General features: G+C 40.1%; 1 protein-coding gene across 14 annotated transcripts in view; it reads right to left on the minus strand.

Annotated features, from left to right (window-relative positions):
• The window catches only part of FAM110B (family with sequence similarity 110 member B), a 153,310-nt gene that overhangs the window by 86,127 nt on the left and 39,343 nt on the right, over positions 1-27,840 (minus strand). For 8 of the 14 annotated variants that reach the window (XM_036999463.2, XM_073229530.1, XM_073229529.1 and 5 more), the window contains one exon: positions 23,081-23,152. The exons of the other annotated variants lie outside the window; for them this stretch is intronic. The gene's annotated coding sequence lies outside the window, so the exon portion shown is untranslated. The remainder of the gene's footprint in view (positions 1-23,080; positions 23,153-27,840) is intronic. 14 annotated transcript variants of the gene reach the window in all.

Here is a 27,840-nt window from a genome sequence, read left to right on the forward strand (position 1 = left end):
TTCTAGGACTTAAAACAACCCCTAGTTACTGTCTTGTAGTTTTCATCAAGGTCCAGGCACCGCTAAGTTGCGTTCCTCACCTCAGGGTCTCACAGAGCTGCAATCAAGGGGTCCTCTGGGTGGCTTTCCTTTAGAAGCTGGGGTTCTCCTTTGAGCTCCTAGAGTTTCTGGCAGAATTCAATCCTTTGGAGGGCCAGGGTCCTGGTGGCTGCTACAGGCCAGCAGAAGAAGCTCTACTACAGTCTGCTGGGATGGAGTCTCACATGCAGTCACCGATAATCATTATCAGTGACTCCCATCGCCTCACCATATCTATCAGGCCTGCCACTCAATGCAAGAGTCATCTTATAACACTGCCCACCACCTTATTCCTGGAACACACATACTACCCCTGCCCCATTCCCTGCTGGGTGTTCCCCTATAGCATTTCTAAACATTTGATACACCAACTATTTTATATACTTATCTTTTATCTTTTTGCTTCCTCTCAAGGAAATACAAGCCTCATGAGGGCAGGACTGTTCATCTGTTTTTGTTCACTACTATATCCTCAGGCTGCAGAAGGACACGGCCTGACTCAGAGCAAGTTATCAATAAATATTTATTGATTAAGTATGTGGGTTTGCCATACAGGTTTGATCTAAAAATGTCAGTACCTCCACATCTCTGATTCTCCTAAGCTGCAGATTTCTGTGACCTCTTTCTACTCTAGTTGCATCTGCTGTGGTTCTACTGCATCAGAACTTTGCTTAGTCACAAAAGATGAGACTGAATGTCCTTTTCCCAGTAACAGAGCTCTCTAATCTTAGTTTATTTATAGTTTTATCAGCCTGTGCATGGTGAAAACTCCACATTGAATGTTTGCAAAACCAGCATTTTTTACTTATGCAGAAACGGGTAGGTTCACTGGCCAGTTCCCAGGCTCAAGGATGACTTCTATGTTTGTTTGCTTGTTTGTTCTTAAAAGATTCTTCAGTCAAACAACGAAGGGGATAGGAAGCCAAATTGCCTTTGAATACTGACTTAAGAAAACCACAAGTATGTCACTACATCACTGATTTAAATAGGGCAGGAATGGTATTCAGAAGCAATGAGCATCCTGTCACTGGAGTATAAATGCTACAGGTCCATTACCCATCTCTCTCATTTAAAGGAGTATTGCTTTTTGTAAGAAGTAAGTAGGAGAACAGGCAAAACCAAATGCTGTAAATGTGAAATACAGACCCATGTAAAATACACAATGGGCATCATTTTACTCCTTGTGTTTTCCAGACGACTAAAAAAAAATGTATGTGCACTTAAAACAATCATGAATCCAACTGCAATTCCAAGTTCTTGCAACAAATTGACGGTTTACCTGACAGGCAGCCGGAAAACCACTTGCTCATGATTTCCACTAAAAGTAACGAATTCTACTCACATGGTCACAGGTCATAAAAAGCAGCCTGATTTTCTCTTTTATCTTGTTTAAGCTTCCCACTCTTGTTTATTTTACTAGCACTACTATTATTAATGTAATCCGAGGAACAGAGCAAATTTCTAAGTCTCCCTTGCCACTGATAACTGGGCATTCACTTCTGCAAACCTGGCTGGCTTCTGCTTCTGGCTTCTCCCCTCTAACCATACATGCAGTTCCCAGGCCAATCTGCCAAAAACTGATTCTGGCAAGTCACTGCTCTGGTCATGAACTCAGGACGGCACCCTAAGGACTCATATGTCAAGTTCATAACCCTCCCTATGGCCTCACTTGTCAAGTTCTTAACCTGGATCAATCCCTTAACCTGAGTCAGTCTGGTTTCTATGTTAATTGGCAGACCATACACGTGACCCAATCCTCGACTGGTCACTACTGGCCCTGGAGTGACTGGCTGAAAAGAACCCAAATCAATGAATGAAATCACTACCATCAAATCCTAAGCCCTACTGACTCTAAAAACTTCTCTTCATATGAAGGACAGACTACTGCTCTTTCCCTTAGAATAATAGTACAGTTAAAAGAGAGAAGAAAGTCCATAAAACATGGCTTTTGGCATCTCAAAGTAAAAGTACTGTAAGCATGAAGGTAAATCTGGCATTTCCTGGCATCTTTACCGAGCATTCTGTGGGGGCAGAATTCTAACTGGTCCCCACACATCCGCACAATCCCAGGATGGTAAATATAACGGGTTTCACTCCTATGATTAGGTATGTAACAAGGTGTATTAACCTTAAGGGAGGGAGCTTACATGGATGGGCTTAGACTAATCTCACGAATCCTTCAAAAGCAGTGAGTTTTCTCTGGCTGGTCACAGAGGAGACACCCAAGAGATGAGAAGGGAGGGGATCTGGCAAGGGATGCTGCTGGACCCTGTGACCGGGCGTGTGAAGGCCCAGGGCAGGGAACTGTGAATGCCTTCTAGAAACTTCTAGGAACTGATGGCAGCCCTTGGCTGAAGGCCAGGAAACAAGGGCCACAGTCTTGCCAAAAACCTGAGTAAGCTTAGAAATGCATTTTTCCCCCAAAGCCTCAACCAAGAACGCAGTCCAGCCAGCACCTTGAGTGTAAGACTTGGGGTCAAGAGCCCAGGTGAACTGTAATGGACTCGTGACTTACAGAACTGTGAGGTAAGAACCGGCTGCTGTTAGTGGAGATTTGTTCCATGACAACAGAAAACGAATATGCTTTCTTCTGAGCCTAGCCTCTGCTCACATAAAAATAACGCTATCCTAAAAGTACCTCACAGCATTATCATCTGCTGTCCTCATGGGCATGAATATACAGCCAACAGTGAAAAAGGACGTGTAAGAGGCCTCCAAGGAAATCTCTATCCCTCCTACTGCATGGTGAAATATGACAACAAACAGAACACACAAATCTTTACAGAAAGTGACTATTCTAAAGATAATCATGTATAAGCAGTATTTCTCAGAAATGTTAAAATAGGAATCAGCCCTTCCACGATATTTTACTAATGTTAACCTCAATAAGAACAAATCAACCTTATAGTTTATTTAGGTTTTGAAGACATATATTAGGAAAAGTGATCATCTTTTATTCATCAAAATAGCAATTGATTATCTACTATATACTGTATCCTCTGTAAGTGCTTAATGACTAATTCCAGGGAATGCTAAGAAACACATACCATCCACATATTACAAGAAAAAGTATTACAGGATGTCTGCCCACTGCTTTTCTTAAGTATAAACATTAATTATTAAAATATGAATATTCTGTACCTCATTTTGCTTTTATAAAGAATCTTGCTGTCATTTTAAATTATAAACATTTTTTCATTTCTACTCTGTGCTAGGCTCTCTTCTAGGCTCTAAAAAAACATTTAAATAAGTCCCTGCTCTCCAGTCATCCTCAGTCCATTAAGGGAGAGAGAGACAAGTCTAATTAAGAACTGAAACAAGAATTTCAATCAGTACATTAATGGTATGTGTTACATATAAGATGCAGTATAGCCTGAGAATTATATAATGTTTGGTGTATGGCAATGAGTGATCAATTAAGAAAGTGTTTATCTCCATCCATCCATCATCCATCCATCCATCCATCCATCCCCCCATTCATATAAGACGATTACAAGTTAAACACAAACATCTAATTAAGGGAAGTTCTGACATTTGCTGTATGCCTATGCACTGTGACTAACTGCACTTTTAATTAAAGAAAACTAGTTTTTCATGAAATACTTCTGTCTGTAATCTGTTTACATATGAAGGGAGTTGATGGTTCCTAAACTGTCACATTTAAGTTTGCACACCTCTAATGCAACAGCCTGAGTACCATGAATGTTTGCCCTTCTGTGGGAAGGGAACACTTTTTGTCCACTAACTTAAAAAATCCTGCAAATAGAAAGTTATTTTAAAACCAAACTGACTCCCAAGAAACAGAGTAGAGCATATAAGAGTTTAGGACCTAAATCAAACACACTAAATCTTTCATTCCTGAAGCAGCAATGTAAAATGATAATAACTGTATTATTGAGATGAGAGATTAAAATAGAAAATGCTGAATGTTATAGTTTAACACACACACACACACACACACACACACACACACACACACACACACACTCCAGTCCTCCTGGGAGGGAATAAAGATCTTAAACCCTATTACTCTATAATGATTTTTCCAAAGTGAGAAATTTCCCCCATGATAATGATTGTCTTATTTAGCACTTATTTTTAAAAAGGATGAGTTATGACTCTTTACATGAGCTGTTTTCAAGTTCTACTACTAAAAATTATTTCTAAAAAAAGTGCTTGAAAGAAAAACAAAGAAATTGTTTAACATCTGCTGTATGCTAGACAAAGTCAGAGTGGAAGTCATAGTGCTCAGAAATCATGAATAAACTGACTACAGTGAAATGGATAATACCTAACCCAGGCCCTTAAGTAGTTTATGTAACAGCTGTAGAGATGTGGCTAATAAACACATGAAAAATTTAAAAAGTAGTAATATAAAACAGTAACAAAGCACCAGTGAAACCTACACACTTAGAAATTATTAAGATGATAAATTTTGTTATGTGTTTTTTACCACAATTCAAAATAAAACAATAAAAATAAACCTTATGGATAATTGAAAACTAATAGTGAGATCTTAAAGCAAATAAATGCTACAAATTCAAGTTTAGAGTTTTGTCTTTCAAAGAGGCGTGAAATGATTCTTCAGTTTTCCTGATGGTCTGTTTCACAGGGGAAGAGCAACACACCCTCTCTGTGCCCCAGAGAGAACAGGCCGACCTGTAGCCTGGACATGTACTGTGCAGTGGGATCACTCCGCAAAGGCCTGAAGAAACACAGGAGCCGATTCCTGGGAACAGGCTGTCCCTGCCAGCGGGCTCCAGCCCAAAGGGCCGGCATCTCGCCTGGGGGCTTGGCTCCCCAGCTGCTCAGGGGCTTGACATTGCACAGGGGCCTCAGCAAGGCCAAGGACAGCATTCACTTTATTTGGTAACAGAGCCATTTCAGTTTATGAATATCAAGTTTTCGTTAGTTAAACTCAGTTACTCATGAGTACCCATTTATTACTGAGAGCAGAAGTCTACAGACCAGCAGCGTAATTGCTAGTAAGAATCAAAGACAGCACTCAGAGCCAAGCTTAGGAAGACCCTCACACAGCACTGAGAAGCCTGGGTCCCATGGTCACACATGCCAGTGCCCACCCGAGCAGCCCCACTTGTGGCCTGCCCATCTGCATCTCAATGTCTTCATCTGCTAAAAAGGAACAATGACAGCATGCCTGAGTACACTACAGACCCTGCACTGCACATTTCCACTAGAACCCATGTAATAGGTACAGGGAGAGCAATACAAGAATAAAAATGGGATGGTGCTAACACTATAGGGTCACTGTGAGGATTAAGTGGCATGATATACTGTGCTCATTAGCATTTTTGCCAGGCACACAGTACATGTTTAATAAATGGCATGTGGTATCATTACTTGGCTAAGTGAAGAAAAGGAGACAGGCATTTTAAGTCAGGATGAGAGCAAATGCTATGTGTTTGCACAAAGCATTCAAGAGCTCAATATCAATGAAGCCAAGGAGAATGATTGGGAGGAAGAGGGCAATAATGGCTGGAAAGGTGAATCAGCACTCAACTATGGCAGAAGGTGGGTGCCCAGCCTACCTCATCTGCCCACCTCCCCCCAGTCTATGAGAATTAGTCAAAGGTTTTTATGAATGAAGGAGCCATCAAGATGGTATTTATCAAGATCCCCCCACATGCAGGGCAGAATGAAAAGGTGACTAATAACACCAGAGGGACAGAGTAACCCATCACAGGTGGCTTCAGTAATCCCATGTGATAAAATAAGATGTGGGCTTGACTAGGAACTTAGGGAAGACAGAAAGAAAAGGGAAAATACAAAAGTTGAAGGACAAAAATGCTTAATGAGCAAATGTTGGGAGTTCAGGTGTTTCTCCAAAGTTTTCCAAAAACAGTCCCTTAGTAATAGGAGCTCAGTGGTCCTCTAGGAGAAATGCTAGTAGAGGTTGCCGGTTCAGCAGGAAGATCAGGAGAGCCATTCGTGCCTCCAGGAACTTGAGTTTGGAGTAGAATACTGATGAAATAAGCCTAGCAAGGGGCATAAATGTCGGGATGAGCAATGGTGAAGCCTAGTAGGGATCAGGAGTGAGAAGTGCTCCGAGGTGAGGGAGGACCACCACCCTGCTGCATGCTCCCATTTAGATCATAGGATGGACAAAGGGCAGCAAGTGAGATGAGAGACTCCTAGGAAGACAAGGGAAAATGGAGCAGCAAGTCTCCAGGTCCTGAGTCGGGGAAAAAGGAATGAAAGTATCCCTCATTTACAAATCAGGATTAGGATCCTTGAGAAAATACAAAAAAAGAGGCAGAGCTGAGGAAGGCCAGGGATGACCCACACAGGGGGGCAGGACACGAGACATGTTGTGAGGTGGTGAGGCAAGGAGAGGAGTGGAAGGGACCCCACTGTGGGCTGATGGAGCAATGCTCTGCCGGGTATGAACAATGGGCAGATCAATGTTAACATGCCCTTTAAAATAAAAAATATTCAGGAACACCAAAATATTCCCCACCAACCCGTAGTAGAGGAACATTTCATGTTTCTATTTTTATCCTTAAAATATGAACAGATAATTTTCCTGAAAAAGAATTTGCAGGTGCTTCTAAAAGGGACCAAGTTGGAGAAAAACCAGTGCAAAATACTGTTTGCTAAACAATTCACTGCTGACTGGCTTTGTAATAATGAGCTATGCTTAAGCACTCCAGAGTCTCAGGTTGGGTTTAAAGATTATTAAGCAGGTATTTAAAATCAACACTGAATTTCAACAGCACATATTTGATCCAGGGAATGTGAATCCATTAAGCCTTTATGCTAATAAGTGTTCTAAACAAGTTGAAAGAGAGCTAAAAGAAGGAAGACAAAGTTTAAGCCAAGCCTACATTAAAAAAAAATTTTTGTTTCAAAATTCTTAAATTGGTCACCAAGCACACTAACCTCCTACATAAAGAAGCTGTTTTAAAAACACTAAAATTCCAATATCCATTATGCACATTAAATAGCCTCTCAAGTTTTACAAGAGAGCAGCCAATTTCTAAAACAAGTATAAACTGTACAAAGACAGAATTTTTCTATTACTGTTTGGTAGGAAATCACCTCTTAAAACATTTACTAAGTTATCTTTGCTCGACTAACATCAGTTTAAAAAGAAGAAAGAGAGAAAGGAGAAGATGACAACGATGGATTACAACCCCATGAGGTCTCTGGCAGCTCTGGTCAAACTCGACCTCAGTGCCTGGAACCTCAGCTCAGGCCGGGTGGCTCAGGCACAGCGCTGCCCTGATCGGAACAGGGAACAAGAACAGCAGCTTCCAGGCGCACCCATGCACAGCAACCACTTACGAATACACTCCCTGGTCCTCAAGTCTTACTACAAGCATCCGACCCAAAGACAGACCATGACACAAGTGAGGCAATAAATATTCACCTCTGCCCTACAGACAGGCTGGGTCTCCTGGACTAAGGCACAAGAAATATTTCACTATCTGAAGTCCAGCAGAATGCTCATGTCACTAATGCCAAAAAATGTAGAGTATCTCATTCTTCCTCTACAGTCTTATCTGTTTTCCTAGGAAAGAAACTACTTAGCATCCACTTCCAACCTATTTAGGTTCACTCCCTATTTAGATACCACTGCAGTATTGTTTGAAAATGCTTCCTACTGTCACTTATACTTTCTCGTCCATCCAATTTTATTCTTCTTTAAAAGTGTGTTAGCATTATGATTGTTAATAACATCAGCTCTAGAAATCTGTCATTCATATATGTGTGTGTGTGTCCATATATACACACACATATATACATAAAACAGGTTGTTCATTTCAAGTTATAGACCTGAAGACCCTATGTACAATCAGACAAGTGTCTCCAGTCTTACACCAAGCATTGTACATTCAATTGGACCATGAGCACTACAGTAAATTTGGACCCCCACAGTCATCATTGGGCAGAATGGCATAGTCTAGCATTAAAACTGGAGATTAGTATTTAAAACTAACAGTTTCCTAACTTGATGCCAATCTCTCCTCTTACAAAAGCAAATGTGAGCAGGTGATAGAAGTTGAAAATGCAGAAATGTGAATACATGTCTGTGTGTGCATCCGTTTAAGATGTGCATACAGAATTCCTTCTCCAAATCTCTGCTGTAAGTGAGTACTCAAAGCCAAACCAGCAAGGAAGAAATTATATAGGTGGTACTAAGACATTCTAGTTACCTCAGGTTTGATAATGGGGGACTAAGTGCTTAATGGGGATTCTTGGTATACACTATGTAACAGAGAGAATATAATACATGGAATTACAAGGCTTTAGGTTATATCTGACAGTCAATTTCTGGGTTCCTTTAATTTCTCCATGCCTCAAATTCCTCATCAATGAAATGGGCACTCCTGAGAATTGCCACAAAATGTACAAATGATTTCTAAGAATCTAGACATCCCAGAAGACTGAATTATTAAGATTTTATTTTAAAGTCTATAGTTGTGTATTAATATATAGTAAGGGTTATATCAGAAAAGAGTTCAATTCATTCACTTAGTCACTATTTATGAAGCACCCACTGGGTGTCAGGCACAGTGCCTGGCCCTGGGGATAGAGCAGTCAACAAGCAGACAAAAACTTTGCTTTCGTGGAACTTACCAAGTAGCTCTCTAGTCAACTTCCTAACTGAAGAGCAACACAGTGGCAAGGGAGAGTGTAATTATGCTCCTAGAGACGGGGCACCACTGTGCAGACATGATGACTACTGACATTTCCAGAATGCAATTCAAGTGTGCTCTGAACCGCAGGACTAGGCTTCTCCTCCTGTAATAAATGTGGCACTTGCTCTCCTAATTGCACAGACCTACACCACACCAACTTACTGTCTGACTACAACTAATTTCACTTTGCTAGTTTTTAAAATAACTCTTCAACAGTTTATTAAGCTTTGACTTCAAATTAAAGATGCTTAAAAATATAGCTTTTTATTTTGGACAGTTCACTCATTATTTACTAAAACTAAATTGTATAAATGTTATTGTCACCTAATACTGAACATATGTAATTGATAAAACAGGGCTTTGTTTCAATGACCCACACAGTATTTTGTCCTTGCCTCCTGACAATTGCCCAGTGCTGCTCGATTTTGACCACAACTGGTACTTTACTTGAGGGGACCCCTGAATCCTAAAATCCGATGCATCAGTTGTGTTGACTTGAAGCTAAATGACAGCTGAATTATTTCAAGTTGGCTTTTATTTTGTGATTCTGTTGGTCAGTGATTTACAAAATTACTAAGCTGATTATTTTGTAAGGATAATATCCACAGTCTGGCCAACTAATGTCCATGTAAACTAGAAATTAGTACAGGGACATGTTCTGATTCTTCTGTTGCGACTGTATAGCTTCTGGATTTAGCTGGTAGCTGTTGCTTTCAGATGGGCATGTTAGCATATGTAAGATTGCTACATAAAATATATATTTTTTATTTATACATTTTTAACTGCAAATGGCTTTGATACACTAAGGTGAGCTTATAAAGCATGAACTATCACGCTAGGCACAATATATTAGTTTTCTATGTGTTCCTGGAAGTTTTCTGAGTAAGTGTTATCAGCTTATGAAGGACTGAAGGTACAGTTGCACAGGCTGTGTATTCCACAATCTGGGAGATGTCATGGCCACGGTGGTCTGTGTGAGTGGCTTCATATGACCGCACATGATTCATTTGAGGAAGTGTATGTGGTGCCTTGGAGTACCCAGATGTGTAGCTCTGAGTCCATGCTGATGCAGAAATTAATTCCCAAATAGCACAGACAAAAGAATCAGGCAGTATTATATTACTTTTTCAGAGACACAGTACAGAATATCATTTGAGGGGATGGAATTCTAGAGCCAGTCTGAATGGGTCCAAGTCCTAGTTAATTACTTATTAGCTGGGTAACCCTGGGCAAGCTATTTCACTTCTCTATGGTTCAATTTTTTCATCTATAAAGTGGGGATAATAGCAGAACCTAACCCAGAGCTTTTTTTTTCCCTACGAAAGCATAAAAGACTTTTTTATTATGTGTAACATAGACAAAATTATTTAAGTTAATAAATTTTTATTTAAGGATATTCTTAGGCTGTGATTCCTTCCCCTGCCAATCACCTTAGCTCCTGCAAAGTCTGAGTCATGATCTTCAAGATAGTCCTTTTAAAATCAACTCTAGTTCAGTCCACAGTTGTCATTATCAGTCAGCTCAACATTCTTTAGCTGAGCTTCTTTGATGGCTATGTGAATACCTAACCCAAAGCTTTTATGAGGATTATGTGAGGCAATATTGTAAAGTAGCTAGAACACTACTTGGCAATGGTAAACACTGTAAAGTGCTCAGATTTGGTATTAGTATTACTGAGTGAGAAAATCAAAGCAGAAAGAAACTAAATTAACTTGTCATGGGTTTAAAAATTAATCAGTGATGTATTACAGAATGCAAAGGAAAGTTCTTGATTTGTAAGAGTGTTCATGAGACCACACAGTTTTCCATCCCAACTATCTGACAAAGGTGAAATGCATGACTTGCAGTAATATTTATTTCTGAAAGGCAAAATGCCATGGACCTGAGTGCTTTGATTATTGACATGGGTCATCTTTAACGGGGCACCTGGATGATGCACAGGGCAGTATGAACCCACACGCTGCCAGTACCTGGGCTGGCAGTCACCAGCCACCTCTTCTCGCAGGCAGAGGCACACCCAGTGGTCAAATAATTCTAGTTTTCAGAATCAGCCGTCAGTAAGACTCCAAATCCTAGAAGGGAGTAATTGTCCTGCTCTGGTGAGGTATCAACTGCTTTCATTCACATTCTTTAAATGTCAATAAATCCCTGGTGCATTGGAAAATCATCTCATTCATTTCAGTGCAAACAGTGTCCGCCCCTGATGCCCTGAGGGACAGGTACATTATGAAGATGACAGAATCATACAAAGTCTCTTGGCCTATTTCTGCAATGTGAAGTGGGACAGCTAGAAATCAAAAAAGTCTTGGCATGTTAGTGAGAGGATGCTTTTTATCTATTTCAATTTCTACACAAGGCCCAGAGAGTTTTGGTAACTGGTTTTGATGCAGACTGTGGCTTTGAGATAGTGGAAAACAGAACAGCTTGCACAATAAACAGGCTGTTCACTCACACCTTCATCTGGTGTTCTAGAAAGGTACAGTTCAACCCCATAAAACTCAAGGCACACAGACAGGGCATGCATAATCAACGTAATCCAGACCCACCTATAGGGGCTGTGTTAGCATCAACTAACTAGTTCCCCTCTCTTAAAAAATAAAATGGGGATCAACGATTAATGCATGCTTTAAATATCCTTAATTTTGATCACTTAAAGGGTGTCAGATGATCGGCTTTGGAGGTACTCTTTTCTGATAATATTCCTGTCTCTTAAAAAAAAAAAAAAGCAGTTTCTGTGTGGTGACCTACAATGAGTTCTATACAATGGTATAAAGAGCATATCAAAGTGTGGGCAAAGGGTCTGTTTGTGTTTATAGAGAGGATCAAAGCCTAATTTGGCTACCCAGAAAATGAACTAACATATGATATGAAGAAGAACTTCCAACATCAGTACTCTCTGGAAGACAAATACCAGAAGATGATCATCAAAAAACCTCCACAAAGATCCAGGTGCTGCTACAGCTGTAGCTGCATTCATCCCACTGGTTCCTGGACTTGTCATTGGAATGAAGAAGGAGATATCTAAGCTGGCCTGTGCATACAGTAAAACAACAAATCTGACTGGATCTATACTGTTGGAACTCAATCAAGAATTAGGAGAAGTGCAAGTTGTAGCGCTCCAAAATCTTACTACAGACTATCTACTGTTAAAAGAACATATGGGATGTGAACAGTTCCCAGGAATGGGTTGTTTTAATTTGTATGATTTCTCTCAGACTGTTCAAGTACAGTTGGACAATATCCATCATATCATAGATAAATTTTCACAAATGCCTAGGATGCCTAACTGGTTTTCTTGGTTTCACTGGAGATGGCTGGTAATTATAGATCTGCTTTGGTTATGTAACTGTATTCCTATTATGTTAATGTGTGTGCGCAATTTAATTAGTAGCTTAAAACCTATACATGCTGAAGTTACTTTACAAGAAGATATGTCAAAGAAATAATCAATCTTCCCATGTTTTCTTCTGCCTGCTACTTCTATAGCTTTTCTTCTTCCTTCCTAATTATAACCCTTAAATAGAATTCATGCCTCATATCGAATTTACCGAGTATCATAATTCCTCCAAGTGGTAAAGATACCTCAAGACAAATGCTGGACATAGAAGCCACAGGGCATAAATCTGCAAAGAAGTAAAAAGCTAACCTTTTCAAACAATATTGCCTCTCTCTCACTTACCAACTTTACATTTCCCTGTATGGCCCCGGAAGATGACTGGTTAGCCAGAGATGGGTAAGATTCCTCAAGGGTGGAAAAACCTAAGACAGGAACAGTCGCAGGAGGCCATCAGGTGAGAAACTGGGGATCAACAGAGGTGAGGCTTAGAACCTCACCACCCCCTGTTTTGAGAGAAATCTTCTGCATCCGTGGATGTTTTATTGCCTTTGTCTAGCTTGGATTAACACATAGCATAGTCTACAGGCACACACCTGATCATCTACATTTGCTCTCTTATAACACTAAACTATGTTTTCTACCTTTATCTTGCATCTACCTACCACCTCAGCATTCTATTAAAAATCTATAAAAAATAAAGGGAGAAATGTGGGATCCACATATAAATCAAGTATAAAAATCAAATGACTATTCATATTTGACCTGATTGTTTATAGTTAATAATGCGTGATCAAAACCGAAAGTTTCTGTAATGACTGCCCTTGTACTGTTCACCATGTAAGAACCTATTCACTATGTAAGAATTTGTTCACCATTTAAGAACTTGTTCATTATGCTTCAGAAGATTGGAGACTGATGAAAATTAGGCTCGGGGTGGATTAATGATTGTGCATTGAGCATTGACTCCCATATACAGAATTTTATTGTTGTTAACAACCATTTGATCAATAAATATGAGAGATGTCCTCTAAAAAAAAAATGAAATGGGGAGATTTCATGGGTCAAAATTAAAATGCATAGCAAAAATTTAGGTAAACCAGAAGTCTGAATAAACTAGAAATACATATGTGTATAACACGGCTGTGTAAAAGGCAGCCAAAAACCAAATGATTCATGGTAGCAACTGTTTATGACACTGAGGTTTCACCCACAATTTTTATTACTGCTGCTTTTAGCCAGAAAATTAGGGAAAAGCACTCAAATTGTTTTACACCAGCTTAATAAAAATGTACATATTCTATTTTTAAGTCAATTAACATCTGTGATTTTAAAATGCCTTCATCATAAATGCAATTAGTGTAATATCCGGGATCAAATATAGAGTATGGTATCTAAAAAAAAGGAATAATATTACTTTCGGTCCAATAACATTACCTGTTCTAACTTACTGCCTCATTATAAGAGTCAAATCAAAAATTATATCTTACAGAAGCAGAGAAATCAGAATCTATTTCTCTTCATGGTAAACACAAGGAAACAAAATTTGGAGAGTTTACACAGCTTATCTGAGGTCAAATCCTACTGAGCACTGGAGATAGCAACCCTGCTTACTTCATACGAGAAAGACCCATGCCAGGAGGTAAGTGCAATTCTTAGTGCTCCTTCCTGGCTTAAAGAGAAAATTAGCTGTCTGCCAACCACCTTGTGGTCAGATCACAGCATTGAGTCCCACAGCTGAAATTGAGAGAGGGGTGACCCACACACTAGTTTTGGGGAAAATCCTCCCTTACCAGATGGCTCACACAGGAAGTTAGTGGACCCATTAGGGCAGCACAAAACCCCAGTGCCATGTCTTTGTGACAGTTGGTGACCACAATGGTAGGTGAATTCCATCATCCAGGGTAATGCCCATACCTTCCCTACCTGGCTGCAAGATGCTCCAGCTTACAGTACACCTGCTGTGATTTCCTCAGACCGTGGCTGCCCCCAAATAGGCAGAGGCTACAAAATCATGACATATCAAACCATGGAAGTGGGAAGACACAGCATCATGAAAGAACTTTTGCTAACATGCTGGTGAAAAATCACCAACAAACCAGTGATGGGGACCACTGAAAATAGATAATCATGATGGGATATTTTTAAGTAAAAGGGTAGAAGAGAAGAGTGGGAAACATCATCATGTTTTAGATTGAAATGGTGGTTCTATTTCTTGCTGGAATGAACATTTCCATTTAATGTTTATTCAGGTGGTTAAGTTACTATGGGTGCCCTAGAAATTGAGATTTTTCCCATTTCTCACCCCCTGCTAAAAACAAAAGAACAAAAACATGTGTACATTTGTCACTAAAATTTTATCAATAGGCCATCACATGCCAACAAGGTTGGTGAAATGAGGATAGCACAGACTGTCCTGGCCCCTAACACAGCCTATTAAACAGAAATTGAGAGATTATTTTAAAAATTGTGTGAAAAGAACAAAGAATAAAATTTCAAGAACATCGACATAGTACTGGAGGTCTGAGCCATGGCAATCAGACAACAAAAAGAAATAAAAGGCATCCAGATTAGGAAGGAAGAAGTTAAACTGTCACTGTTTGGAGATAACATGATATCGTACATAAAAAACCCTAAAGAATCCACTCCAAAACTATTAGAATAACTGAATTCAGCAAAGTTGCAGAATACCAAATTAATACACAGAAATCTGTTGCATTCCTATATACTAATGATGAACTAGCAGAAAGAGAAATTGAGAAAACAACTTAATTTACAACTGCATCAAAAAAGAATAAAATACCTACAAATAAACCTAAGCCAGGAGGGGAAAGATCTATACTCTAAAAACTACAAGACACTCATGAGAGAAATTAAAGAGGACACTAATAAATGGAAACACATCCCGTGCTCATGGATAGGAAGAATTATTATTGTCAAAATGGCCATCCTGCCTAAAGCAATCTACAGATTCAATGCAATCCCTATCAAAATATCAACAGCATTCTTCAACAAACTAGAACAAATAGTTCTAAAATTCATATGCAACCACGGAAGACCCCCAATAGCCAAAGCAATCCTGAGAAGGAAACATAAAGCTGGGGGAATAATGCTCCCCAACTTCAAGCTCTACTGCAAAGCCACAGTAATCAAAACAGTTTGGTACTGGCATAAGAACAGACCCATAGGTCACCGCAACAGAACAGAGAGCCCAGATATAAACCCATGTACACATATATGGACAATTAATATATGATAAAGGAGCAATGGATATAGAATGGGGAAATGACAGCCTCCTCAACAAATGGTGTTGGCAATACTGGACAGCTACATGTAAGAGAATGAAACTATAGTATTGTCTAACTACAAACAGAAAAAGTAAACTTGAAATCAATCAAACATCAGAATATAAGATATGAAACCACAAAACTCTTAGAAGAAAACATAGGCAAAAATCTCTTGAATATAAACATGAGCAACTTTTTCCTGAACACATCTCCTTGGGCAAGGGAAATAAAAGCAAAAATGAACAAATGGACTACATCAAACTAAAAATCTTCTGTACAGCAAAGGACACCATCAGCAGAACAAAAAGGCATCCTACAGTATGGGAGAATGTATTTGTAAATGATTTATCTGATAAGGGGTTAACATCCAAAATATACAAAGTACTCACATGCCTCAATACCCAGAAGAATAAATAACCCAATTAAAAAATGGGCAGAGGATCAGAACAGACACTTCTCCAAAGACGAAATTCAAATTGCCAACAGGCATGTGAAAAGATGCCCCAAGTTGCTAATCATCAGGGAAATGCAAATTAAAACCACAATGAGATATCACCTCACACCAATTAGGATGGCCAACATTCAAAGACAAGGAACAACAAATGCTGACGAGGATGTGGAGAAAGGGGAACCCTCCTACCCTCCTACACTGCTGGTGGAAATGTAAATTAGTTCCACCATTGTGGAAAGCAATATGGAGGTTCCTCAAAAAACTAAACATAGAAATACCATTTGACCCAGGAATTCCACTCCTAGGAATTTACTAGAAGAAAACAAGTTCCCTGATTGAAAAAGACATATGTACCCCTATGTTATTGCAGCACTATTTACAATGACCAAGATATGGAAGCAACCTAAGTGTCCATCAGAAGAAGAATGGATAAAAAAGATATGGTAAATATACACAATGAAATAAAACAAATCCTACCATTTGCAACAACACGGATGGAGCTAGAGTGTATTATGCTCCGTGAAATAAGCCAGGCAGAGAAAGACAAGTACCAAATGATTTCACTCATTTGTGGAGTATAACAACAAAGCAAAACTGAAGGAACAAAACAGTAGCAGACTCACAGACACCAAGAAAAGGGACTAGCGATTACCAAAGGGAAGGGGTTGGTGAGAATGGGTGGAGAGGAAGGGAGAAGGGGATTAAGGGGCATTAAAATTAGCACTCACAATATAGGTAGGTCACGGGGAAGGCAGTAGAGTATGGAGAAGACAAGTAATGACTCTATAGCATCAAACTACTACTGGAATTGGGGGGAGGACTTGATAATATGGGTGAATATTGAAACCACAGTGTTGTTCATGTGAAACCTTCATAAGATTGTGTGTCAATGCTACTTTAATTAAAAAAAATTTCAAGAACATATGAACTCAATGCAATTCCATGTTGCTATGACTTTGTCTGCAGGATGGTGAGAAGTTTGCAAGGGAACAAATAGGAAATGGTGTGGGTGCCAAGGGCCCAGCTCCCAGGAACACTGCCCGGGGTACCTGAGGGCTGCCTCTACCCCCCTGCCAACCCACAAAGGATCAAACATGTGCTGAACACATTACATTCACTCTGAGGGGAACAAGTTCACTCTTTGAGTCAGACCAGGATGGAGCTAAGTCCCCTGCATCTTTAACATGACTCACAGTGAGGAGGCACTCAGAGGCCCTCCCAGTTTTCTCAGAATGAGGATGACTGGCTGTCTAACCTCCCTGAAGCAGAGCCAGTGAGTAGGGCCCTCAGGACTGCCTGTCAGCTGGGCTGACTGTAACCTACCTGCAAGGCTCTGCAGGCAGCACCCTGCAGAATGACCTATGACCTTGGAGGGATGCAGGGGGAAGCTGTTTCATAAGCTCTGAATGCAGGGCTGACGTGCCTTCCTCAGCTTCCCTGGGAACTTCTGTCAAAAATCTTTGTGGCCCTGAATACTGAATTTATAGAAATATGGGATCAGGTTACAACTCCGATGGATTAACTGCATGCTTCTCAAAGACAGAAACCTTATCTTTTTACTGTGGAAGCCCAGGACCAGACTGTTTACTATTAAATGAGCAAATGCAAACAAGTGGCCATTTAGGAGACTCCTGAATGGCAGCTCTGCTCCCAGCAGTCCCAGATGGCAAGTCCCTTGCTGGGGTGGGTACTTAAGTCCAATCACTTTTAATATGATTTAATGCACTAATAACTTTCCATAAATACTTTAATTACATGAAAAGTACCTATATTAAAAATAAAAATAGAAAAATATATTTGCTATATTCCTTTAGATATATTTAATGAAGGCAACTACAAAATGGTCTCAATTTTCTCCTCTGTAAAGTCAAGGAGTTAAAGTCTGCAACATCTGTCTTGTAAAGGTGCCGTGGTTTCATATGCACATCCAACAAGTTCTGAGGAAAGAGTCATTAGCAACGTTCCTGGGGTTGATGAGGAGGAGTGAAGGCAGCTTTGCCACCTAATCCAAAGTGAGAAATACCTGAGATTTAAAATGTAAGTGAAAAGAGGCCACAATATGTTTATGTGTCAACAGCAATCACTCAGGGAGAGAAGGACAACATGCTTGTTCAATAGGTATGAATATCTTCCTCATAGGACCTTTTGAAGGCTAAGAAACAAAAATTGGGTGAGTTCCTGGGTCAGAGCAATCTGGAATTCATTTGGTCCCATGCATTGGCATTTCAAATGCAAATGGCCTCTGCCTGTGTCATGTTTGGTGCCTCCTATCTGCTCAGTTGACGGAGACCAAAGAGAGGAACAGCCTCAGAGATGCAGTGCTAACTGCAGTGGGAGAGAAGGAGAATCAGGACAATGAGGGGGCCCTGAACAATGAGAGAGAGAGAGAGAAAAGAAGCTGTTTTCCAGTTCTAATTAACTTGGGAAACAAGTCAGAAAACATAGCCAAGAATGGTATTCACTGCAAAAGATTAAAAACAGTACTTCTCATTATAACGGAGCTGCCTCCTTTCAACTGAAATGTGCAACTTGAATTGGAAACACTTTACATCAATAAAATAAACAAATTCGCCTTTAGAGAAAGAAAACCGAATTACACATATGTGTACGAACACCTGAAAAAGTGCTATTTTTTAAGAGAATCATATGGAGCAATTAAAGCTCTTTTATTGTAGAAAACAGGTTTCATCGAAGGTTAACCAGAGCCTAGGATTATAAACGAAGCAGGCAAAAACTTTAACATATTTGTACATTAGTGTCACTAATATATGAAAAATCTATCAGTAATTTAATAGTCTCAAACCCAAAACAGCAGATTTCTAAACAATAAGAAAAGGTAATAATAAATAAATAAATTTAAGTATGACTGGATATCAACCAGGGAAATTCAGACTAGGAAAATCTATGTCTCCATTACAGAAATTCAAAAAATCAGGACATTCAGTACTAGGAGAAGAAAAGTTCAAATTAGGCTTTGAAGGACTGCATATTGCTGCATATTAAAATATACTCCTGCTTAAATGGTTTGCTCTTTGAGGGTAGTCAGGTCAGATATACACCAAAAGCAAATACCTCTCAATGAGAGTTGAAACCAAAGATTACTTCTGAGGGTTGTGTGTCTAGGAAGGGGACTGGGGGGTGGGGAGTGGGCAGGGCTCAGTAATTTATCCTATTCAGGGAAGCAAACTAAACTACTTCCAGGTTTCCAGAAACCTTCATTTGGCATGGCTACACATTTTGATAAGTAGCTGCATTATTTTTACCTGTTTAACCTCAGGACAAACCATAACTTATGTGCAACCACATCAACAAAATCAAAATTTTAAAGTTGTGCAAATGTCCAAAAAAACTGAATTATAATGCAAAGAGGGTAATGTCTACTGTTGGAAAGAGCACTCAGCAAGTTCAGGAGTCACAGGGCTAGACTTCTATCACAAGGAATACATACTGACAGATAAGAAAGTTAAGTATTTCAAACAGAACATAAAACTTTGGACTGAGTCTTTTCTGTGAAGCACCACTTGGATACTGTTCTCTGCCAGAAAATAGTGATGTTAACGGAAGCAGAATGTTTTCTTCCCAAATTGGCTGAGAAAATATGTAGCAAAGGGCATTGGCAATACTATTCTAAGAGGTAGATTTAAATCAGAATCAGAGATGTACCCCCATGGATTCCAACAGAGAGGCTGACATATGGAGAGAGGTCCACTAGGACACAAGTCACGAAAGCAGAAAGGGCAGGGGCAAGGGTATGATTACTGCTCACAGCATTACTGCTAGTAGGCTGAATTCTTATCAGGACTTCTGAAGTGGCCCAGGCCGCTGCACAGGGAACACAAGAGAAGGGGCAGATAGGGCCTTGTTCAAGGCTACCACATAAGAATGCAGAAGGTGGGGAGGGCAGATAGGGAAGGCAAGGCCGTGTTCAAGTTCTGTCTCATAAGAGGTGGGGGAGGAGAGAGGCAGGGAAGGAGGGGAGTGGGAGTCAGGAGAGAGAGGCAGCAGGAAGGGAGGTGGAAGGAAAGATACGACAAGACTCCAGCCCATCAGCATCCTAAACTTTGGCCAGAGTGAAGAGCTAGTATCACTGTTCAAGTACACATGCAACACCACGCCCCCAAAATGTCTTCACTTTGTTTAAACTGTATTACAGCGATGCCAAAGGTAAACTTGAAAAGCTGTCACATTCTCAGTGTTCTAACAAAGGGGTTTTCAGTTCTCCAATTCCTTTGCTGAATTTTCCATTCATTTCCCATCTTCACTGAGCAGGCCTGATGCAAAGATAACAAAGTGGGTCTCTATCACCAGAAGGGTTCAAATACACTCACTTTCTAAGGTGCCTCACAGTCACTTGAATTATATACTCCTTTATTTAAAAGATATTTTGAAGCCAAATAATGTCATGTTTTAAGTGTACCAAAGGAGATGTGTAAAACAAATGATAAGAAATTCTCTCATACACTAATGATTCAAATGTGTTTTGGTTCAAAGTATAGGGAAAAGAATGTCAAAGGTTTCCTACAGGCCTCATTTATTTTAGATATAGTAGAAACAAAGGTTGTTAGAGTTCAGGGTGCTTCCCCCTTTCATAGTTGTGGAACAACCATATATAGCATGGGTGGTAATACTGTCATAGACTTTGCATTTAAGAATGAAGAAAGAAAGGCAGTATCTAATGAGAGCAAAATAATTACACATATATACTATGAGAAAAGACATGTGTAGCCAGTGGACTGTAATGTTATTCAAGATCTAATACCTTTATTCTTCAGTTAGTCTTAAAATTTCATAAAAATCCAAGAAAGTACTGCCCTTTATATTTAAATAATGGACACTAACAAGAATAAAAGATTAGAGCAGTATATAAATTTTAACTCTTAATTATTCACTCCAACAGTCAATCATAACCACACCTTTATGAATTAACTTTTGTGACCAAAGTGTAGACAATGATTTAATAGGCAAATGATGAGATTTTAGACATGAGTCATCAACAAATAAGTACTGTCTGGTTGACAAAGTAAACTAGTAGCAGTTCTTGCCTACTTGTGTTAGACATTAGCCACATTCAGGGCCCTGGTATCTGTCCCATTCTGAACACGTTTGCTGAGAATTCCATTGTCCTTTCACCATTATCACTGAGGGCTACCACGAGTGCAATATGCACCCGGCACAATGTATTTTATATACACCCCCCCATTTAGTGTTATAGTAACCATGAGAAGTAGATATCACCTCCATTCTGAATAAGATGACAGACCAAAGCTACTGACAGGTGTCCAACACTTCCCGTGTGCCAATCTATATAGCAACTCACTGACTGAAAGCCCACAACAATCCTGTGATGGGTTACTACTATTGTCCTGATTTGATAGATGAAGACACTGGGTATGGAGACTAAATAGCTCTTCCAACATCACACGTGACATACGTGTCAGAGCCCAGATGCTAGCCCAGATCCTCCTGACTCCAACCCCGAAGAGCCTGGCTCTCCAGGCCTGCCACCTGTCCCCCTATCAGCCAGGAAGCAGGCCAGGGCTGGCTGGCCAGAGCTGGACCCCCCTAATCCACAGGTCAACTCATACATCTGGCTGGGACCCTTTCCCCTAAGTTTCCCTAAAGAAACTTACAACAGGGAAACTGAAGTCTTGCCTCCAAGCTGGCACAGCTCAATAGTCTTTGGATCATGTGACTAAAGGTCAGGGCTTCTACCTGACCGGTGCACAAGGAACCCCAGAATAAAGAGCCCTTGTTTGTACACATGTCCTAAGTCCAATCAGTGGTCATCAACTACTGAGTTACTGTGGCCAACCATGTGCCCAAACACACTAGCCCTCAGTTACCAAGCTCCACCAGCCAGGCCAGCCTCAGCAGGTGACAGTGTGAGTAAATGGTGGCACTGGGCCACTGGGCTCACGGCCAGCTGTGTTCAGATAGAGTGAGGGCACCAAGTGGGGGCAGGGGACCAATTCTAAGGGTATGTAAGATTAACAAAGGTAAAGGAAATTACAGTCAGGGAGCGAAATCTTGGAAAGGAGGCAGGAAGAGGAAGTCACCCTGCCGGCAAACAACTACTAATTCGCCACCCTCAATTTAAGGATGGACAGGCACTGGGAAGAAATGAAACTGTTGTCTCCAGAAGCCACACTGGAGTGGAAGTACTACAGAAGAGGCTTTCTGCTTAGGGAGAAGCTCACCACTCCCACCCAGTCCCCCAGATAAGGGTGCTTGCCCTGACTGGGCAACACCTGAACCTGGCTTCCTCAGGGAATACTGGACTAATGCAAGTTCATGCAATGGGAGGTAAGCACAGCTCTTGCAAAGAGACCACAAAATATCACCAAAATGAATGAAGTATATGGGTGGCAGTGGCTCCCAGCACCCAGAAATTGCCATTTTAATTAGCAAGGACCAAGAACAAGAACAAAGGTGTTTTACTTAGCAGAAGTTTTGAACCCATCTTTGCCCCACGTTTTCACCATGGAGTTAACACACTTATTACAGACTGAATGCCTTTATTAACTACCCAAGTATATGCACAAAGAGGAAAATGACTAAGGTGTGTGCACCCAAATTTAACCAGTATTGTTTCTGGGGAGTGGCTTCAGTGTACATAGTCACATTCTTTAGAGATCTGTAGCATTTGCCCTTTTTTTGCAATATATGTATTATGTTAGTGATTGGAGAAAATATGTCATGTCTCATGCCAAGTGAGAATATTTACAAAGTGCGCTAAGTCACTGACACTTGACTTATCCCAGTGAGTGGCTCTGATGGTGATCATTCAGACTGGGGAGGTTAAATATGCACAGAATTCACAAAAAGTCACTGCAAGCAAATACCCAGGCAACTTCAAAGAGGGCCTGCATTTCAAGGGGAGTGAGAGCCAGAGGTGGGAGCTAAGACTAGCCTCTGAGTCTTGGCAGCAGACCTGGTGGTCAGGAGGGTGGTCATTTGCACCCAGGTGATTGCTGCCTGGGAACAGGGGTGAAGTGTGTGTACCTTAGCCATGATCAGCACCGGACAGAGTACACATGTGTGTGCTGAATGGACACATGACAAGAGTGGGGGATGGGAGGGAGGCACGAGGGGAGGAGAGTAAGCAGGCAGAGAGGAGAAGGGAAGGAGATGGAGGCAGGAGTGGGAGGGAAGGAGAGGAAATAGTGGGAAAAGAGGGAGATCTCTGCTCCACAAACAAAAGGCTGCATTTACTTTATGATCAGAGTTGTACATGAATTTAATAATATACTTCTTAATGTGCAATTACCTTTTATTTCCCTTTCAGGCCTTAAAGACTTTTTGTTAACTTCCACGGCTCTGGATGTCCAACTGGGGATTTCTGAAGGAAAGAACACAGACTAAAAATTATTCTGGAGAATAAAAGTGATAAATGTTTAAAGTATCATTAAAAAGAATGATTTTCATTGAATAACAGACACAGTATATTGCCTAATATACCTGGGAAAAAATTAGGTCCAGTGCCTCATTTCTAATATAGGTGCCCTAGTAAACCTCAAGATGATTCTAGAAGAAAACAAAAACCAACTCTAGGATAAGCTTTGTGTGTTTAATGGAAAGCAAACCCAAGAAGTCTGTGCATAGCCACTAGCCAGGAGCCCCCAGGGAGGCTCTGTTGGCCCAAACCCGGCATCCCTGACCCACCTTGCCAGTCCTTCTAGCTGACAAAAGCATTCAGGAAGCAATGTGGCCTCCTCACAGACACCTCATAACTGGGCAGGGAGACAGACACATTCTGCTTCAGAAACTCTTGTTAAGAAGGAAAAAAATAATACAAAATAGGCATCTTAGCTTGCTTTGCCTCCAAATGCACTTTGAACATGAACTCACAAATGCATGCCTCTTTGTCCTTGTCCGAGGCTTCTTCTGGAGGGAGGACAGACCTTGGAGGTGACTGTCTCACACTGTGAGCATACAGTTTCATTCTTAGGGAGGAAACGATTAACACTGACCAGCCCTGTACTCAGGCCCAGAAACAATGTGACTCCATTTTACACTAAGAAAGAAACTGAGGCTTTTTGAGGAAAGTTGTGTTCCCAGGTCTGTCTGACACATAAATGCTTTTACTATATTTGGAGATAGATGGATGAATCATGAAAGTGATTGCTATCTGCACATCTGGCATCTCAAGGGAAAATGCCGGGGTGGAGATGTGAGTGTCTTCTCCTCCAGCACCTGCTTTCACCGTATGCCATCAGTCCAAATAACTACATCATCATTCACTTGGAAGCAGGAGCAGGCAGACAGGAAGGAAAATGCTCTGATGGTAATAGATACTTTTTTTTATTGAGATTTATTTACTCTGTATTTTGCATGGTTATAGAACTGATTTTTAAGGAGGTACTGGAGACTTCCACAAATGATGGCTAAGAACCACTTCATTAAGGTTGATGCCAACTTGCCAGCCATCAGTATCTCCTTTCTGGGGCAACATGCAATGAATGATATTTTGGATTTTTATTAGCGAGGCTGCAAATCTTAACCTGGATTTTGTATTGCTTCAAAAAAATAAAAAGCCTGAAAATGGCCACTTAAATAAAAGACTGATACTGCTCACTCCACCTTTCAAAACAATTTACTTCCCCTGTTCCATTACCTGACAATGTACAATGAGAACATAAAATAAAATGGAGTCTAGATGAAAATAGAAATACAAACTCCAAGTCCTACGGCTCTCTTGGAAGCTTTCTACCTGCAATTTAAGATTTCATTTTATTTGCCTACACTAATAATGGGATTCCAGGAATTCAAATGAATAAAATCATATACATTTATGTCATATGTGTATGACAAAATGGTTTTGGGCCTAATTTAAATTGTGACCCAAAATAACAATGTAACAAGTTTTGCATTTACTATTTTGCAACCAGTATTTTTTGTTTTGCCCTAAAATTGTGTGAAGAGAAAGAAACAAACAGCTGAACCCTTACTCTAATATATTCGGAGATAGAAAATCTACACAATTATGATTGGAATGGAGAATAACACCATAAATGAAAATTTCATGATTGGATTTATCTTCAAGTTGCCATGTGACATCAAAACCATCCTAATAAAAATAATTCACAGCACATATTCTTGAAGCTAATGTACTGTATGGTCATCTGCTCCAATCCACTCATTTCACATCTGAGGAAATAAGAGACCAGAGTGGTCAAGTGATCTCTCCAAAGTCACACAGCTAAGCTGGTCCTAGATTACAGGTTTACCAGGTGCCAATCCAATACCGTACTTAGATCATAACTGATCCTTAATTTCCATAAATAACCTCTTAAGTGCTTATAATTTCATCTATTTTTGTATACAACTATTACTCTACACAACATAAATACTACCTGATGAATCAGCTCAACATTATGTTAATATGAAACACTACTCAAAATTATCGAGAACATACTCTACACCTTTTGCTCCACTGATAAAGCACAATTAAACCATTAATGCCTATGGGAAATTTGAAATGAAATTTGGGATATTCTTAGGTTGTCTAAACTAGGTACATCTCTAAAAACAGAATTTCCCTTTCTTATTCACAGTCAAATAATAATCACAGCTTTGCTACAATATATTTTGAAGGCTTTTATATGTAGCTATCAAGAAAAATGTAGCTATTCTATAGTCAAAGCTTATATAAGCACTTTTTAAAGTAAGAATTACAAGATAATTTACTACTTGACCCATCAGTTCAGACAGAGCTCTTATTCTCTAAAATTCTGCAATAATTCAAGAGTACTTAATTTACCTAGATCAGCAGCTTTTTATCAGCAACAGTCATTTGTGGACTACTCATAGGTACAAGGGAACCAAAAAGCAAGAGATGGCATCCTTGCCTAATGTGGACTGATGACTGAGACAATTAACCAGTTTTTCACAGTAACAGCTGAGTCAAGGTTTGCAAGTGACAAATGTGTATATATACACATGTGTTTAGAGGGGTAGTTAATAAATCCACATGTGGTTTTTCCAGGGAAGATGAGTTGACAGATTCAGTGAAGAGTATATGTAGGGAAGCAGGGTAGGGTAAATTAAATAGGTCAACAGATGACATTGAATCCCTCAATACATGCCCAAAAGAGCAGAAAATGGCACAGGAAACAAAATATCCTTTGAAAAGATTCCTTTCTTGAAAATAAGTCAGCAATTGTTGAGATGGAGGTGTGAGAGTTGAGACAGGGGCTTCCTCCTAAAACCACATATAATATGAAAATATAATTACTACAACTAATCCTGAGAGAGCAACAGGAAAGAGGACTGTGACAGACTGCATACACCTGGAGAAAAGAGCAGACCTCAAGGAAGAGGGTAATGTACCAAAGCTGTGGCCTGGCGGGACCCAAGTCCTGCCCCCACCCCAACTCACTGGTGGAAGAAAGAGATACTGAGCAGGGAGGGAGTGGAGCCCAGGGACTGCTGAATACCTAACTCCGGAGATCTGCTCTGGGAGCACAAACCTACATTTCATGGTGCTTTCATGATACTCTCATGATTACAGGATTGGAAAGCTAAGACAGGGAGAATTCCTGGAGAGACTGAGATTCCAGCTGCTTGTGGAAAGCAGGGATCCATATCTGGATGATCTGGGACAAAAGCTTATACCTGTGTGCTTGGCCCACTGGTTCAGGCAGTGGAGACAGGCATAGCAGCCCAGAAGCAGGAAACAGCTCTTTCCTCCTACCAGGCACCAATTTCACTCCCCTGAGACCCCTGACATTGCTTCAGGGGCTGAGCAGCTCCAGAGACTACAGCTTCTGGACACTAGAGGGCGCCATACACAAATATGAAATGCCGAAGGAACCTGGTCCAGAAAAAAATTAATATAACTCCCAAGAAAGATTTAAATGATATGGACCTCGTGACTCTTCCTGAAAGGGAGTTCAAAATAAAAATCATCAACATTCTAATGGAGGTACAGAAGGACATCCAAGAACTCAGGAATGAATTCAGGTCGGAGATCCAATCATTGAAGAGCACGATGGAGGGTATTAAAAGCAGGTTGGATACAGTGGAGGAGACAATAAATGAAACAGAAACTAGAGAACAGGAATACAAATAAGCTGGGGCACAGAGAGAAAAAAGGATCTCTAAAAATGAAAGAATATTGAGAGAACTCTGTGACCAATCCAAGCGGAACAATATTCGCATTATAGGGATACCAGAAGAAGAAGAGAGAAAGGGATAGAAAGTGTCTTTGAGGAGGTAATTGCTGAAAACTTCCCCAATCTGAGGAAGGAGATAGTCTCTCAGGCCATGGAGATGCACAGATCTCCCAACACAAGGGACCCAAGGAAGACAACACCAAGACATATAGTAATTAAATTGGCAAAAATCAAGTATAAGGACAGACTATTAAAAGCAGCCAGAGAGAGAAATAAGATCACATACAAACGAAAGCCAATCAGGCTAACATCAGACTTCTCAGCAGAAACCTTACAGGCCAGAAGGGAGTGGCATGATGTATTTAAAGCAATGAAGCAGAAGGGCCTGGAACCAAGATTATTTTATCTGGCAAGATTATCATTTAAATTTGAAGGAGGGATTAAACAATTTCCAGATAAGCAAAAGCTGAGATAATTTACCTCCCACAAACCATTTCTACAGTGTATTTTGGAGGGACTGCTATAGATGGAAGTGTTCCTAAGGTTTACTAGCTGCCACCAGAGGTAATAAAAACACAGTAAAGAAAGTAGAACAGCAAATTACTAAGCACCCTAAATGTAAATTAAATTAACTATCCCCAAAGTCAATCAAGGGATTGACAAAGAATACAGAATGATACCTAATATATAAAGAATGGAGGAGGAAGAAAGAGGAGGAGAAAAAGAAAAGAACCTTTAGATAGTGTTTGTAACAGCATATTAAGTGAGTTAAGTTAGACTCTTAGATAGTAAGGAGTTACCCTTGAACTTTTGGTAACTATGAATCTAAAGTCTGCAATGGAAATAAGTAGATACCTATCAATAATCACCCTAAATGTAAATGGACTGAATGCACCAATCAAAAGACATAGAG

Source organism: Manis javanica, chromosome 2 (genome assembly GCF_040802235.1).
Source record: "Manis javanica isolate MJ-LG chromosome 2, MJ_LKY, whole genome shotgun sequence".
Classification (NCBI taxonomy): domain Eukaryota; kingdom Metazoa; phylum Chordata; class Mammalia; order Pholidota; family Manidae; genus Manis; species Manis javanica.